This window comes from Triplophysa rosa, linkage group LG15 (genome assembly GCF_024868665.1).
Source record: "Triplophysa rosa linkage group LG15, Trosa_1v2, whole genome shotgun sequence".
Taxonomy (NCBI): Eukaryota; Metazoa; Chordata; class Actinopteri; order Cypriniformes; family Nemacheilidae; genus Triplophysa; species Triplophysa rosa.
Genome location: NC_079904.1, coordinates 19,164,199 through 19,180,595, shown reverse-complemented (window position 1 = coordinate 19,180,595; position 16,397 = coordinate 19,164,199). Strand labels below are relative to the sequence as shown.

Genomic DNA, 16,397 nt, shown 5'->3' with positions numbered 1-16,397 from the left:
ACAAACTTATTGGAATTATGAGTTAGAAAGTTATGTAGGATAAAATGTCAAATACAGCAACACTGTCAGACAGAATTAGATATTGTTTTGCAAGAAAAATCAACTGATCCCCTGGTAGCCCTCTGGCATGTGACAATGTTGCCACCTGTGCTGAACAATCTTTCAGATGCTACACTGGTTGCTGGAATGCAAAGGTACTTTTTTGCCAGTCGTGCAACCCGTGGAAAGTTTCCCTTGTGCACTTTCCACCATTCGAAGGGATCCAACTCACTGTCAGCGTCAGGTATTGAGAGGTAGGATGTCAGTTCTGCCCCAATTAATTCTTTCAGAGGTGCAGAACCTGGACCTGCGGCTGCTGAGGTACTTGATATTTTAAAGAGGCTATCCAGAGTTTTGGTCTTTTTTTTGACTGGCCCCTCAGGTTCTGTGCTTTGAGCAGCAGCAGATGTTGTTGGTTGAGGTGATGCTGTGGGTGCTAACAAAAGATCTTCCAGCTCATAAATAGCTCGAGAGTTAATGCTCTCTTTTTTGTCTTCATCAACGTACTGCAGTTTAAACCTTGGTCACTGTATTTTTCACTGAGGTACTGGGCGATTGTTACCTTTACAGTGTTTGTAAGGTTGGTGTCCTCAGCATCCACACTCAAGATGTTCATTTTCAGTAGATGCAACATTGGCTTTAGGTAAGATATACTTACATAGTTCTCACCTGAGAGTGCATCAGTGAAATCTCTGAGAGGACCGAGGGCCTTCTTTACAGACTCCAAAACATCAATGTCTTGCCATGTTGGCACAAGGTGTCTTGCTTTCTTGTCACTTTTTTTAAAAACTTTAAAAAGTTGAAATGGCAGCTTCCTGTTCAAGGACTCTTTCAATCATCTTAAGTCTGGACCACCATCGCGTTGGAGACTATGTTATTAGCTTCCGCTCTGGCAGGTTGTGTTCGACTTGGGCCTTCTTTAACGCTTTCTTTTTTTCTAGCTGAAGGAAAAAGCGCTCACAACTTTCTTGCACAGTGCTGTTGCACGCTCAATCCAGGCATCCTTTGCACTTCTTTCTATGAAAAGGGAAAAACATGCACAAATAATTAAACATTGAGCAATTTAACTTAATTAATCATTAAATAAAAAAATCAGTCCAGCATAACTTATAAACAAAAGCTAAACAGAATTGTATTCTCTTTTGAGCAATTTAAAGAGCAGGTTTCAAGGTTTTTGTAAGTGTCCTAATGTTGTATTAGAGTCCCCAACAACATTTTCAAATGCATCAAAGGTAAAAAAACTGTGCTATTTTCTTAAAATAAGCATTTAGTATCTAGCCATTTCTCAAAGATCCCTAAACGATTCCTCCGAAGCTGTTCAAATGTTCCGCTTCTCTAAGCTCCTCCCTACCAGGACCAATCGGTCCAGTGTGCTCCGACTGGCCAACTGGCCCAATCAGTTGTGATTGGTCTTTCTTCATACACTGCGTGTCAGAAACGAAACGCCCATTACCACAGTTCTTATCTCAGGAAGATTTTTGTAAACAAAGACGCTGTGTGTAAAAATGGCATCAGTATTACCATATCACAATTTTTATCTTCATAAACTTATCTTCATAAACCATTCAGACTATTGTTTTCTGTTGATCTTTTTTCATCATAGTTGTGGGAGAACAACAACGGCTCTATCCAAAAGTTGATCATTACTTTGATTATACAGAGAGGAGTAACTGAGCAAGTTAGCGAGAGCTTCCAAACGTAATGCACACACCTTTACATAATAAAATGATATAGCGCTGCAGTCCGTTTTTAAAATAATGACAAGAAACTTTGTTTGAAGGGGATCGTGACCACAGCTAAACTTGGCACACTTGACAAAACCATAATGTGAGACACGTTAGCAAAGTGCTACCATGACTAAACGATAAAGGGATACAGTTTGTACAATACTATGACATGTAGAATGACAACAGTCTACAATAACCGCCACATTATTAGGTAAGAGTTGGATTATTAAAACTGTAACACTGTTAATTTATACGTTGTTTACCTGGAAACCTACAGCTGTACTAAATATACAACACGGATTAGCACAATTACTTTAACGTATATTGTAAACACTCAATCTAACATGTACACATAACGTATTTATCATACTTACAGCTTGTGGTTCTGAGACGCTTGTTAGTCCAAATAAAGTTTGTATTGACTTATCTTTCAGGGTCAAGCGGCTGGCAAATCCCGCGTTGAACTCGCCAAAATTTGAGAAGCAGTTGTCGGTAAAATGACGAGCACATTACACAAGGTTGGAATTGTACTGCAGTGGTATTGTGGGAAAAAAATGTAACCACTGATCCTTCACATCGTCATCCTTTGGCAGCGAAAACAAAGTACATTTGCATTCACAGCACAAAACACAGCATCCCCTCGACATGTTGTATACACAACACTACCTGAAGTGCTAGTGGGCAGGTCAGAGTGTTCCTGTTTCGCGGGAAGGCGGGGATTGTGCTGATGCATTACACTGTGACGTATCGATGTTACACTCAAAAGATTCGAAAGCCTAATGATTTGTTTGGGTGGTTCGGAGTCGACTCCTTACTTTGGAAGCCAATATCTTAATTTATCATGGACTTTTTGAAATAACAACTTTGCAGATCGTCAAAATTGAAGGAAAGCTACGTTACACACTGAAATGCCGGTAATTTTATGAGATTCATGAAACCTGCTCTTTAATAAATATTCCGTTATGCTATGTTTTATAAAAATAACTTTTTTGTTACGAAGTAGAAAAATGTGTTCTCATTTCATTACTATTTTAACATAGCTATATGAATATTTTGCATTACTCACCTACGGCTAGATGCAGTCTATGACCAAAGCATGGCAGGCGAATCCAGTTGTTGAGCTGTAAGGCCCTCACCATATTTTCACCACTATCTGTTGTCATGCAGACCATTTGTTTTTCACTTAGCCCCCAAGAGTCTAGTGCTTCTTTTAGGTCGTGGGCAATTAGGTCTCCGGTGTGATCTTCATGGCAGTAGTGTGTTTGAAGACATGCACTCTTAAGCTTCCAGTCATCTATAAAATGAATGGTTAAACTGAGGTAAGGCTCAGATATACGACTGGACCATAAATCACTCGTCGTGGCAAAAAACTCACAGTGCTGTATTTCTGCAGCAATCCTGTTTGGCATTCACTGTACATAATTGGAATAGCTGTATTAGAAAAGTATTTGCAACTTGGCAAATCATATCGTGGATCTACAGTGTGCATCAGTCGTTTAAACCCCATATCCTCCACAGTTTTAAACGGGACCATATCTTTAGCTAAATAAAATGCGATTGCATCTGTTACTTCCTTCCATCGTTTGCTGGATCTGTCGTATTTGTTTGACTGTTCAAATGATTCAATCAATGACAGCCGTTCACGTTTTGGCTCATCGTGAGATGCAGATGTGCGAGGTTGTTGTACCGAGCAGTCGTGGCCTAATGGTTAGAGAGTGGGACTCGTGACTAGAAGGTTGCCGGTTCGATTCCCAGGGCCGGCGGGTAACGACTGAGGTGCCCTTGAGCAAGGCATCTTACCCCTACTTGCTCCCCGGGCGCTGCAGTGATGGCTGCCCACTGCTCCGGGTGTACGTGTGTTCACCACTTGCTGTGCGTGTGTTCACTACTCTCTGGATGGGTTAAATGCAGAGGTCACATTTCGGGTATGGGTCACCATATCTGACTAATAGGTCACTTTCACACTTCACTTTCACTTTAAGGTGGTTAAAAAGATTTATCGTATTTATCGTATACCCCCTGACGTTCCAACCAGTGTGCGGCAGTTTACATATAACGTTATACCGACATGTATAAACGACATATCTGACTTTGCAAAGCCAAACCACTGCCACACTATTGATGTGGAGCCCTTTTTTGGCACCAACTCCTCGTCTGCCATCATGCCGCCGACTTGATCACACATGGAAACATGCGAGGCAGACACGTGATGAATTTCGGCCAATCAGCACAGCCATCTAGCAGAAAATCATTAAGCTGTTCAACTTCACACGGCACTGTGCACCACCGAATGACGTCGAACACACCACTTGTTTTAGACGACAGAAAAGATAACGATCCTCGCGATTCCATTAAAAAGTGGATCGAGGGCGCTTTCAAGATCGTCAGATCGCCCACCCCTAAATGTAATGCATTACTGTTTCCACGATAGAACCACAACATATACAACTGTAAAAAAGTAATTGTAACAACGGGCTGTATCTGGAATGCAATCACGAACCGGGGGAAGCAGAACGTGCTCCGAGCCTCCGACCAATGCGGCCAACAGAACGTGTTGTCTGTTCGCGATCGCCCTCCGATTCCCTGCCGAGACAGAGGGAGAGATCTACGGAATGCGATCACAAACACCGGGTTAATCAAAACCCACTCCGCCTTCCCGGCCCACTTGCGACAGCACTCCGGAGATGGCAAACGGTGGTGTGGTGAGCTTTTTGTAATCCATGAAACTGATATGACTACAGCTGACAGCAGCATCTTGGAAGTTTGTGATAAACATTGCCGCATCTCCATAGGGTCAGTGATGTATTAAAATGATGTATGACAGTGTAGTAGTGGTGTCGAATTGATGAGAATCCAAACTAACAGTTGTAATACAATTTTTGAGAACCAATCGTTCAAAGATTTTCATTATGACCGATATCAGGGCCACTAGTCTGTAATCATCTAAGCAGCTAATATTCGGCTTTTTGGAACGGGAATAATTATAGCTGCCTTTAAACATGTCGGAACTCTGCATACTTTCTACGACCAATTAAATATTCTAGTAAGGAAAGGGGCAAGAGTGTAGGCCCCCTACTTAAAAGTTGCAGGAGAAATAGAGTCAGGACCTGCTTGCTGCCTTTCTACAATTCTACTCCACAATTCCACAGCAGGTTCCTAACTTCATGTTCATCTATTTTAAAGGATGGAGCCATCATGCTGGGCCAACAAGTCAGCCTTAACTGGTCAACTTGTGCTGTCGAACTAAAACAACTATAGAACTCATTAAGATTATCAGGCAATGTAATATCATCATCAATGACTGTGGTTTTACACTGTAATCTGCTCCAGGCTTCTCCAAACCCCACGAGGGTCTTTGGCCCTCAATTATGTTCCAAGTTACGTTTATAGATAACATTTGCCTTTTTAACTGCTTTTTCATAGTCGCCTTTAATAGTTTTATAATGATCAAAGTCCCCACTTTTAAAAGCCTTATGCTTCTCCCTCCATAAGGCTTTAATAACTTACCCTCAAGTAACTTACCCTTACTCTTGAACCGTGGCTTATTGTTATTATAAATGACAACAGACTTAGGAGGTACACACACCATCTCACAGAATTTAATGTATTATGCAACCACCTCTGTATACTCGTCCAGGTCAGTACATGATTCCTCAAACACAGACCAATCAGTGATCTCTAGACAATCCATTAGTCTCTATTTCAGCTTCAGACCATTTTCTAATATTCCTCCTTAAAGGTCCAATACATTTAGATTTGCAACAAAACACGTGAATAAGGAAAATCATGTTGTGGTCTGATTGACACAACGGGGCCCAAGACACAGAGTGAAAAGTGTTTGGAAACACGTTGTAACATTGATCTAATGTCTTGTCTGCCCTAGTCGAGATTGAAATCTGCTGTTTATATCTGGGCATGATCTTCAAATCCACATGGTTGAAATCCCCAAGAATCAATAATGTCAAGTCTGGATAAGAGTCTTCTAGCTGCAACATGTGAGCAGCCAGCTGCTAAGCCGCATCAGCAGCTGCTGCATGAGGTGGAATATACACAGCAACCAAAATAACAGAAGTCTCTAGGCAGGAAAAACGGTCTGCATTTGATAGTAAGAAATTCCAAGTTGACTGAACATGCTGTGGAGATTACCTGGTTGTTGTCTTCTCTGCTCCTTAAATACATAAAACATTAGTCTTTATATAAAGTGCTTGTTGAGTAAAGAGTACGCTGTACATTTTCAAAGAAACAGCTCTTTATTTACCTTTGCATCGAATATAAGCAGAACTCACGGTTACAGCAGAGACACTCTAAATGCACGCGGACCTTTGTTCACAACAGAGACTGGGTGGATTTAGGATGTTTAACTGACAGCTTGATGATCCAATGAAGTTTCCAGGTTAAGTCGCAAGCTCTTTTAAACACTTTTCATTGGTTAAACATTCGCAAAACCCACAGACAGACATAAAGTCTGAATAATAGTTATGATTTATGAAAAAATATATAAAATATGTGGTACATTTTCGCCCGACAGATGATTTGCATAATATTTGCGTATATTATAATAATTATGATATAATTATAATTGGGCTGGTATTGAGAGGATGGTGGTTTTACAAAGAGGATGCGTTTTGTAATTTTCTTCAACAAGGGGCATGCCATCCCCTCTCATCCCCCTTCAATTCAAGCCCTGGTTTTTAATAGTGAATTAATCTAAAGCTTTTGAGACTATTATTTTGATTGCTTTAATTTGTCATTAAGATGTGACCAATAGTAGGAGCCTGTGACTGTGTGGACAGTGCTCCAGACATGAGGCACAACTGAACCCTGGGAAAACTGAGTTCGAGTCCTGGCTCGGCGTCCTTTCTTGATCCTGCCCCCCCTCTCCTCCTAATAACGTCCTGTCTCTCTATACTGTATATAAACTTAAAAATATATAATTTAGAAAAGATGTGACCAATAAGGGGGGGGTTGCCCTTTTTTTCAGTTTCAGCACATGCCCCTCAAAAGGTCTGTGCATGGCCCTGCTTTCTATTGGTTTTTAATGTAAACATGTACCTATTTACAGTAGCAAGTTCTTTCTCTTACTCTCTCTGTTTATATGGCAGGTCACAACCAACTTGTTCAGGTGCATACCACCACCTACTGTAACAGCTGTGAATTGCTCATAGAGACACAGCCAATAGTGTATGTTTTACTTAGTTTCATAAATCCAGCTTAGTTTAGTGGAGTGATACAAACAGTGAAGCGGTTTCCGTAGTGATACTGATGCTATATTGCATGGCTCTTAGCCAATCAGGTTCGACAACCAGGAAGAAATTTTGTATAATATTTCTTAATCAAAACAACCCAGTTGAAGTTTGATTGATACTAATTGAAAAGCATATTAAAAAACATGATTTTTTTAAGGAGTTCTCTGTTTTTTGCAAATTAACTCTTAAATTGTGTACACTGACAGTATGTGCATGTCCTGTCGACATTGTTTTAGCATCCATTTTACAAATAAATAAATAAGTAAATAATAGCACACACACAGGGTGTTTACAGAAATAAGCAAGTTAAATGTAAGACTTTTTAAGACCATTTTAATGCCACTTTATATGAAATTTAAGACCAAACCTGCGATGGATATACACATTCTAATACATATATATATACAGATATCATATACAGTTTTTCTGCATACTGTTTTTTTCTGTGAACTACTGACAGAATTAAAATAAAGTTATGAAAGTTAAAAGGGAAAACTGGTTTTCAGAATACTCAAATATTTTTAGATGTATTAAGATGTTTGTAAAAATAAATATATTTGACCCAGTCTGAGAAAACCAGGCTAAAGTCTTGTGAATCTAATTATGATATAACGAACATCAAATTTGATTCCAAGCATTAATTTCACTATTTCAATCTTTGACATGGCCTTACTCAGTCAATATTAAAGATATTAAGGGGGGGGGGGGGGCGCTGTTGAGCAATGGAGGAGTGAGACGTGTTTACATAGCTCTGGTAACTTTTCTTTTATTAATACACTAAACACCTGCATATCCGCCTAAAAGTGCTTTGGAGTGACATAAGAAGACACAAGAAAGTGGGAAATTAAACCTAAAAGGAAAGAACGATGTCAAAAAAGGGAAAAACCAAAAAGAACGACCAACAAGAATCAGGCCTTGATCAACCCTCGGACTCAACTGCGGTGGTGGAGCCCGACTACCTGAGTGAGGAGGCGGACCCACCAAACCGTGCTGTACTGGCCGCTATTGCTGCGTTACGAAATGAAATTACCCAGATTAAAGATGACATATGCGCCACTGTCGATACCGTGCTGAGAGGCGAATTGGCTACAACTAAAGAAGAACTGCAGACTTCCATTACGGCCCTGGAGAAAACCACAACCTTGCATGCTAACACCATTGGAGAGATAGAGAAGTCCGCCTCACACCAGTCGGTCGATGTCACTGCACTTCAACGTCAAGTCACCCGCCTGAACTCTGAAGTAGAAAAACTAACTGAGAAATGCGAAGACCTAGAAGGACGCTCGAGGAGACACAACATCCGGGTCATCGGAGTCTCCGAGGGCACCGAGGGACCCAGGCCGAGAGACTTTATCGCCGGGTTGCTGCAGGATGGGCTGTCCCTGGATGAGAAGCCTCTCATTGATAGAGCGCACCTGACCCTCCGAAGGCGACCCGAACCTCATGAGCCACCTAGACCCCTTCTACTGAGGCTACAGTACTTTCACACGCTTTAGGACATCCTACGCAAGGCTGCAGCGGCGAAACAGCTCTACCACAGTGGTAAAAGGATCCAAATCTTTCCGGACTACCCGCCTGCTGTGGCTAAAAAGAGGGCATTATTCAACCCAATCAGACTCCTGATAACCCACAACGGCACGCAGATCTCGTTCATAGATGCCAAAAAAGCGGAGGAATATGCGGAACGCCTCTCGGCATCGGGCTCGACTGAAACGGGACAGGAGGACGCTTAAACTAATGCAATCACTGCTGATGTGGAGGATCAAGATATTCAGAGAGGTGGTTATGTACTGGTGCTTACTAGTTAGCTCTTATGGCTATCGCCAGCACAACACTAGCTGTCACCTATCCACGTGAGTTACACACTCAAACACACACACAGCTGGTGCTTCATCATCTGACTGTGAAAACGCCATTCTCATTAGAAGAATAATTGGAATATGTTATGTCCTGCCTCATACAGCTCGAAGTTTGCACTGTTACTGTTTTTTTTCTGATATCTTATTTAGAGCCTTAACAATTGTTCAGCTAGTTTCTTTAAAGTGTGGAAATGGCTCACTGCTGTTGAAAGATATCCAATGTGTTATTGCCTCCTTTAATTTGCAATGATTATTGTTACAGATGTTTATGTCACTTCGCAGGCTGGAGTTGCAACTCAGTTAAGCTTTTGGTCATATATATTTAAACTATTTTTCTTTTCTTTTTTTTGATATACAGATAATGCGAATCCCCACCCTGGGGAAAATCTGATTACAGATTTCCTTCTTAGATATAGATATGGATATATGGATATATGGGTATTTGGGTATACGTATATGTATGGGTGGGTGGGCCTGCATATATGTTTATATTTAACTAATCATATTTTCTTCTCTTCACTAAACTACTTAAAGTTTTGTGTAAATTATCAAGCTATGGGATCACAGATAGGAGTTAGCATCAGGCCACCAGAAGGTGTGGGGAAGTAACTTAAGTTACTGGTTTATCTGTACTTACTTCCTTAAGAAGGCTCGCGCCACATTCACTTCGAATTGGCTAGAGTAGTTTTGTTTTCATTTGTTACTATGTAGACTGGGCTGACCTTGATAACGGTTGTGGGGCAGACTGGGGTAGAGGGCAGGGGAGGGATAGGAAGACCATTCACTCAAATCCTATACATTGACAACTGCACTGTTACAGATACTGTACTAATCACAGATCCCTGATGTATGATAGTTTAAACAATGACAGCAGAGGGATGAAGGGTCTCACATTTTCCAGCTGGGATGTACGTGGAGTAAACAACCCAGTCAAGAGAGGTAAAGTTCTGACCCACCTAAAGTCATTGACCTCAGGCATTATGTTCTTACAGGAAACTCACCTGAAGAGTGGCTCGCATGGCAGGTTAAAAGCAAATTGGATAGGGGAAGTTTACCACTCAAACGTTTAATCCAAAGCAAGAGGTGCAGCCATTCTACTGAGAAAAGGTGTGCCCTTTTTACAGAAAAAAACAATCACTGACAAAGAGGGCCACTACATTATAATTGGTGAAATCCACAACATTTCCCTCACTCTAGTAAATATATATGCGCCCAACATAGATAACCCCATATTCTTTCAGAAGGTTTTTTCACTGATACCAGACATCTCACAAACACACTTGATAATAGTCGGCGACTTTAATACTGTCCTCGACACATATCTTGATAGGTCCTCCATGAAGAGACTCCCAAGAAATGCCTCTAGTGAATTTTTAAATACGTTAATTAATAACACAAATGTACTGGATATATGGAGAGCGATGAACCCTTCAGGTAGGGACTATTCATTTTATTCACCTGTACACAACTCCTACAGTAGGATAGACTACTTCCTGGTGGACGCCAGACTCATACCGTCCACATTGAATGCTAAATATCACAGCATTGTGATTTCAGACCACAGCCCACTCAGCTTTTCGTTGTGTCCACATAGGTCATGTAGATAAACCGCACGCCTCTTGGAAACTGAACTCGCACTTACTCACTGAAAATAAATTTTGCGAATACTTAAAAGACCAGATCTCTTTATACTTTGAAATAAATGACAACCCTGATACCTCTCCCTCCATCCTCTGGGAAGCATTCAAAGCTTACATAAGAGGCATTATCATCTCGTTTGAAGCTTCTAGGCGAAAAGAAAATAAGACGAAATTAAAAGAATTAGTAGATCAAATTAAATTACTTGACATAGAAAATGCACACTACCCCTCTATTATATTGCACAGAAAAATAGCAACACTTAAATATGAATATAACAAAATGATCTCTGCAAAACTAAGTAAAGCATTCCTCTATACCAGGCAAAAATATTTTGAATTTGGTGACAAACCACACAATCTTCTAGCTAGACAACTCATAAAAATGGAAAATGACAAAACGATCCACAAGATAAAAGCTCACAATAATACAATACTTTCAAAGCCTAAAGATATCAATGACAGGTTTCTTGAATTTTATACTGATTTGTATACCTCAAAGACCACTTCAGACTCTGTAACTATTAATGCATTTTTAGACAAATGTGAGCTTCCCAGACTGAGCGAGGAAGATTGTGATTCTTTGAATTCTGACCTCACAATTGCAGAGGTTCGGAGCGCCATTGCCTCCCTAAAGAGTAATAAGACACCTGGTCCTGATGGACTTCCAGGGGAATTATACAAAATATTTAGTGAAAACCTATCCCCTTACCTATTGAAATTGTATGAACATGCCCAGATACAGGGTAATTTACCCCCCACCTTAACTGAGGCAATGATCACATTAATTCACAAAAAAAGGGAAGGACTTAAGGAAGTAGGTGCTTATCATCCTATCTCCCTCCTTAACATCGATGGGAAATTATTTGCCAAGATACTGGCCAACAGGCTGAATCCTCTATTGGGAAAGCTAGTTCATATGGACCAGACAGGTTTCATACCAAATAGGAGTGCTACTTTCAATCTTAGACGTCTTTTCAATATTATGTATACAAAGAGAGGTCCACCTACTGATCTTGTCATACTTGCTCTTGATGCCGAGAAGGCATTTGACCAGATTGAGTGGTGTTACTTATTTGAAGTTCTTAATAGGTTCAATTTTGGAAATAAGTTCCTGTCACTAATTAAACTAATTTACAAGAATCCCACGGCTCAAATCCTAACAAACGGGACAATATCCTTCCCGTTTAGCTTACATAGAGGGACAAGGCAGGGGTGTCCACTATCCCCTTTAATTTTTGCGCTGGCTATCAAGCCTGTAGCCCAATGTATCAGAAGTGAACCCCAGATTTATGGATACTACACCAAAGACACAAATAATAAGATATCATTATACGCAGATGGCATCCTTTTATATAAAGCAGCCTCAAATTACTATCCCAAATCTTCTGGACAAAATCAACTTGTTTGGGACCTTTTCTGGTTATCGGATCAATTGGACTAAAAGCGTTTTAATGCCGGTCCATATGAGTGACTTAACACACCTGGATCACTTTCCATTTAAAGTTTCTCCAGAAAAATTTACCTATTTGGGGATAGAAGTGACAAAGCAGTATTCATCTCTATTCCAGGCAAACTTCCCCCCTCTAATAGAGTGATTACAGACTAAAATATCATTCTGGGATTTATTTTCCCAATTTCCTTAATTGGAAGAATTAATGCTACAAAGATGATTTTTCTCCCGCAATTGCTATATCTATTTCAAAACATCCCAATTATTCTAAAAAAAATCCTTCTTTAAACACCTAGACTCTCTAATAGTTCCTTTTCTGTGGGGAAATAAGGTTCACAGAATCATCAAAAAACATCTCTGTAGGCCAAAGCCAGAGGGGGATTAGCGCTCCCAAACTTTTTGTTATATTACTGGGCCTCAGTGATTAAGATGTTTACCTTTTGGTTAGACACATCAATACCAATGTCTGAAAGGCTAATGCTGGAGCGGGAAGACTGTCACCCGTATTCTATGGCCGCGGTCCTACTAGCTCCGGCTGCGGTTAATAAATCCCTGTATAATAATAATCCCATCATACATAGCATGATCCGTACCTGGAAACAAATCGAGACCACCTTTAATCTTAAACCAATCTCTCTTCTGCTACCTATCGCTAGAAACCCCACATTTGCCCCCTCCAGTTTGGATGGAGCCTTTTCTACTTGGACTGAGAGGGGTGTCCAATGTATTGGTCGGAGGCGTCTTTGCCTCATTCACACAACTACAGAGGAAGTATGAGCTAGGGAATAATAACTTCTTTCGTTACCTACAAGTTAGGGACTACATTCGGAAATACTTAAGAGTTTTTGAGACTGAACCACAATCTAAAATAGATGACTGTCTGAAACTGTCTCCTAACGAAAGTAAATTGATATCCTGCATCTATAATAATCTCTTATTAATAAGCTCCCCATCGACTGAAAATTCTAGGTGGGAAGAGGAACTTGGTGAATCCATTCCAGATGATTTATGGAAAGAGAGTCTTGAAAACATACATAATTGTTCAGATAACGCAAGACATTGTCTTGTCCAATTTAAAATTATACATAGGCTTCATTACTCAAAGGAGAAACTACATAACATATACCCAGAGGTGTCACCTATGTGATAAATGTCACTCCTCCGTAGCAACACTTCTCCATAGTTTTGCTCTATGCCCAAGGGTCCAATTGTTCTGGATCGATATGTGTAACGTTATGTCTGAGGTCATAAATACTTCAATCAAACCTGAGCCTCTGTTCATCATTCTTGGAATATCGGAGACCTTCAGGAAACTGAGTGTGGCACAGCAGCGTTTCTCACTTATTGTTTTATAATAGCAAAGAGATTAATCCTCATTTTATGGAAGAGCACAACTGTACCTACCTCTAAGATGTGGTTAGAGGATTTAACTAACACACTTCATTTAGAAAGGATAAGGTATACGCTGAAAGACAGGCTCAAACTATTCAATAAAACATGGAAACCCCTCATATCATACCTCAAAACTGTAAATCCAGTACAACAGTTCGCATCCTAACACACGATATATGACAATTGTTATGGTCTTAGAGTGAAGGTCTCTGCAAGGGAGGGTGGATGGGGTGGCGATACATGGTGAGGGGTTAGTCGGATGGATAGGGGGTTGGGATAATGTGAGGGATTATGGTCAGCCTGGTGGTGTTCTTGCCATCGTTTTTGTATCGTTGTTACTTGTCTTGTTTTGCTTTGCCTTTTTTAATATTGTACCACTTTAAGTTTACTGTTTATTTTTTTATTAGTTTAAAAAAAATTCTCAGAATGTACTAGTGAAATGTATGTTAAATCGTATGCTTTAATAAAAAGACGTTTGAATAAAGATATTAAGGTTATATTTTTACAGAATGTTATTCTGCAAGATATAAAATACTTTTGATGGGTTTTCACAGACTGGGTCACATATGATGGAATAAGCCTAATTTTTAATCACAGCTTTCATTCATTATACATTTAACTGTTCAAGATACACTGGACTGGAATGCTTGCAATACATGTAGAAATGCTAATTAAAGGCAAAACTGGAGTGATCTCTTCATTTCTTCCGTGGCTATAAATTACAATACACATGTGTAAGTGTTCTTTATAAACTAACACAGGGTCATACGGGTGCTGCGAGTCATCTTGACAGGTTTAGTTTAATAGTCACCAATAAAAACAAATATAAATGCCTAATTAATAACATATGAGATTATATTTACTAATGATTTAAAGAGTACACTCTAAAAAGTTATGGTTCTTAAAAGGTTCTTTAATGATGGTAAAGGTTCTATTTAGAACCATGTCTTCTGAAGAACCCCTTTTCAGCTGAAATGGTTCTTTGTATTGGGGAAAAGGTTCTTTATTCCCGCCTTTTTTGGTTTAAGGTAAATCATTTATTTAGAAGCTGCCTTCTGATTGGTTGTTTGTCCTGAATCAACGTCCTGATTTAACAGGTGCCTGCAGACTGATACACCCCACAGGTAAGCTTCAGACTGTTTTTAATCATATATTTTATGTTTTTGTATCATTTAAGGTATTCTATGGTTATATAATTTATGGGAATCTGGTTTACCAATTATTTAGGATAGTTAAAATGTATATACTCTACTTAATATTTAAAACAAATATTATATGAACAATATTATCCTAGCATCAATCATTATTCTACTGGTTTAACTTCCATAAACCATTTTTCTAAAATAATTTCATGCACATTATCTTGCTGTTTCTTCAACAGTATGTTGTACAACTTGTATTTAGGTTTATTTATTGATATTTCAGAGTTTCGTTATGACCTTGTGCTGGGAGTGAACTTGGAAGAGACGGCTATTTCTCGCGTTGCTAACCAAGTATCAGTTCAACTCAGAAGTCTTGACAACTGTGTCATACTTAATGTTTTAAAGGTGATACATTCATGTTTCTTTTAAAGTTGATATCCTTTCCACATTAAAATGATAGCAATTTACAGTTAAAATAATTTTGGAAATTAAGTTTTGTGTAATAGTACTTCTATGTACATGTCTCTGTTTCAGGTGAATCATAAGCCAAGCTCTAAACCACTGATGGTCTGACTTTGACAGTTGAAGTAATCAAAATTTACGAATGAATCTTTAGCCAAACATTATCTTTATTACCAAAAACATGTTTATACTGCAGGAGTCATCTCAACAGCTCAACATTTTACATATGAGAGTGACCTCTACACTAACATCAGCTTGTTTTGTCTCCATGTCTCATCTTCAGGCTCCTGAAAACACCTGAGACTGATAGAGACAGCTCTGGTTCGGCCTGATGCTCAATGATGATGACCACAGCCATAGATGGAAAGTGGTGGGAATCTGCGATGATCATGGCCTGCAAATTTGAGCCCCATGCCAGACCCTACTTTTGTTTGGCCAGAAACTCAAAAAAAAAAAAAGAATGGATGTAGTTATCTGCCACTAAACACAGAAAACATTAAAGATTAAATAATTGTATTGCCAGTCTGACTTCTTGGCTGCACTGCTTGCTGTATAATCTTGCTGACCAGTTAACTTTAAATAGTAATCATGTATTTTTATAATTTTCCTGGTTATATATACAGTATATATACACTTTTATTTCGATAAATTTTTGTTTTCACATTTCTACTGCTTTTGTGCTAAAATGGACTAAAACTTATTTCTTTACATTTTCTTATGTCTCTGTTTAGGGCTAATCGTTTTTTTTTTCCGTAAAGCGGCTTTGCAACAATGCAAAATTGTGAAAGGTATTAATATGTACAAATATATTGAATGTTGCGTTACATTTAATGGTGTGACTAGTAGGAAATAAAAGTATTAATTGATTTACATATCTTGCTTATTGTTTTTAGAAGGTAAAATGGAAATATAAAATCTATTAAAAAAATAATTAATTAATAAAATACCTAAATTAAAACCCCTCCTGTTTTCTGATAAAGATAGGGTTCTTTATTGCACCACTGAGGTTCTATATAGCACTTTTCAAGGCAGGGTTCTTTATGGAACCTCATAAAAAGGGTTCTATATAGCACCAAAAAGGTTCTGCTATTGTTACAAGCCGAAGAACCCTTTTTTTGGTACTATTTAGAACCATTTTTTTAAAGAGTGTACATATTACGAGATCATGTAAATTACATTTCAAGCAGTGTGTATTGTTTGCTGTGTGTGAATGTTAGCAGTCTGCCAAGTTGTAAAGCCGAAGGTGAATGAATAACAAAGTTATTGGATTGGAAAAAAGGGAGTCGACTCTGAATCATGCAAACGAGTTGTGCCTTAGTCTGATTCGCGAACCTCCATGGATTTACATCTCTACATATAGTCCCCGCCTACGTTTTGCTAGGACTGCCCGCGAAAACTTCACTCTTCTCCCCCAAACACTAGCTCATGAGCCTCATGAGC

General features: G+C 39.2%; 1 protein-coding gene and 1 long non-coding RNA gene across 2 annotated transcripts in view; both read left to right on the top strand.

Annotated features, from left to right (window-relative positions):
- Nucleotides 1-16,397, top strand: part of LOC130565915 (potassium channel subfamily K member 10-like) — a 66,988-nt gene that overhangs the window by 20,034 nt on the left and 30,557 nt on the right. The window lies entirely within an intron of this gene.
- On the top strand, nt 14,454-15,807 carry LOC130565926 (uncharacterized). The gene is made up of 3 exons (XR_008964416.1): nt 14,454-14,900; nt 15,030-15,082; nt 15,241-15,807. It is a non-coding gene; the product is annotated as an uncharacterized LOC130565926 (long non-coding RNA).